Raw genomic sequence first — 2,020 nt, 5'->3', positions numbered from 1 at the left:
GCCCCTTGGCATTCCCCTCTGCCACCCTCACCCCGGCTCTGGGTCTCCCCCTGCCACCCTCCCAAATACTTGTGGCTGCCTGCACTGGCTGTCCCAGGGGAGCAGGCAGGGAAGGGTTAACCTGCCTTCCCTTCCCAACCCCTGCCACCACTGCTGGGCTGCTGCTCTTCTCTGGGTGGAGCCTTCCCAGAGGGCCATGGGAGCAGTGGGGGCAGCTGGGCAGGTAGATTAACCCTTCCCTGACTGCTCCTCAGGGATAAACAGTGTGGGCAGCCACAAGTAGGCAGGAGGAGAGTAGGTGCTGCTCTGCCTCCCCGCTGGACTGCACCCTGTGCCCCTGTGACTCCAGGACTTTTGTTTTTATTTTCACCAGCCAGCCAGGACTGGCCTATGAAATCCAGGACTGTCCTGGCAAAACCGGGACAGATCTTCTCCCTACTTAAAAAGTTTCTTGGAAAGGGAAAGTTAGGAAGAAGGAGATTTTCTGACATCCCTGAACTAAGGCTAGTTTGCTGTCACTCGGGGCTTGCTTTAATTACTTAGTGGAGAAAAGCGCATTTCCTATAACAGGTATTTGGTAAAGAAATTTCAAGTCTTGGCTGCAAATTTAGTGAAGGGAGAAAGGCAGACAAGGTTCTTTGGGTGAATCTGATATCTTTTATTAGACCAACTTAAATAGTTGGAAAACAACTATTAAGCAAGCTTTTGGGTTCAAAAACCCTTCATCAGGCTAAGGAAGTTTCTGCAGTTGATGTGTGCTCTTCCTGGATGAAATGAAAAGTAAAGCAGCCAAAGGCTGGGCTGGGCTGCATACAAGACAGGTAGTCAGTGAAAATGTGGATTGTGGAGTCAATGGGTGAGAGATGGGCTGCGTCAGGGGGAGAGAAGGGGGTGAATAGTGGAGAGATACCTGGGGAGTCAGATGTCAGGCAGGTTATAATGTGTCAAAAATCTAAAGTCTATATTTAGTCCATGATTTTTAGTATCCAGGAGGTTTGTTTGTTTGTATGAAGGGAGAAAGGTATTTATTTGTTAATCTGGAAGTAAAATAATGGACAGTCTGTGTTTGATTAATGGACAGATAATATGCATTTATAGACCGACTAAGACTACTGCTGAGTCAGGTCTCTGTGCTTCCCATACTGGGATGGCAGAGCAAGGCTGTGGCTGTGATGTGAATGTAATGTGTGTAACAGCAGGTGGAGCCAGGGGTAGTCTACAGAGCTGTGTAGTCTGTTACTTTGGGCTACAACTCCCAGAAGCCCCTAGGGGCAGGGGGCAAGGGAAAAAGGAAGAGGTAACTTGAGGCTGGAGTGAGGGGAAAAGAGAGCCGAATGCACTTGGAGCCTGGCCAGCCCTACAGAGGAGTGCGCAGTGGAGCTGGAGATCTCACTGGCTCGGTCAGCCAGGACTGTGGACTCAAGGAGCTGGACTGAGGCTTGGAAGCAGCTGCAGGCTGCTGTTTGAGTGCTCTAGGGACTAACATCCTGTTTGGAGACACCTCTGGAGGTGTGTATGGGGTGGGAAATTAAGGTGCTGAGTATATGTTACCACAATGTTAATGTTTCTTTACCTTTTACCTGTTCCCTCCCTTTGGCCTGTTGGCTTGGGACCCTAATCCCTATGATTTTCTATATAAAAGTGGGAACTCCCTGTTGCGTGTTGTGCCAGTCTTCAAGTAGCTACCAACAGTGTTGGGGCTTTCAGGACCAGGTCCAATATCAACTTACTTCCATCAGTAAAAGAAGAACTATTTGGAGGGGAATAGTTACCAGTAAATGCTGCAAGTCCTGTTGAGTTCAGTGCTCTTTAGTGCTCTTTAGCTGAAGCTAAATTAAGAGAATGATTCAGAGATAAGTGGCAAATTACAGAAATGAGGCTCAGTGTGGTCAAGGCAGCTTCAGAATAGTTTATAAAAGATAGTGTTTTTTTGGTATTATGCTAGGAACTATTCTTGCAATGTGAGGAAAGACTTGCCCATCATTTGTTGATACTTTTTTTTGAAAGCTTAAGTGAAAAA

The sequence above is a fragment of the Gavialis gangeticus genome, unplaced genomic scaffold (genome assembly GCF_001723915.1).
Source record: "Gavialis gangeticus isolate Ggan-Ray unplaced genomic scaffold, GavGan_comp1, whole genome shotgun sequence".
Lineage (NCBI taxonomy): Eukaryota > Metazoa > Chordata > Crocodylia > Gavialidae > Gavialis > Gavialis gangeticus.
The sequence above is the reverse complement of the archived record's forward strand: the minus strand, read 5'-3'. Positions refer to the sequence as shown.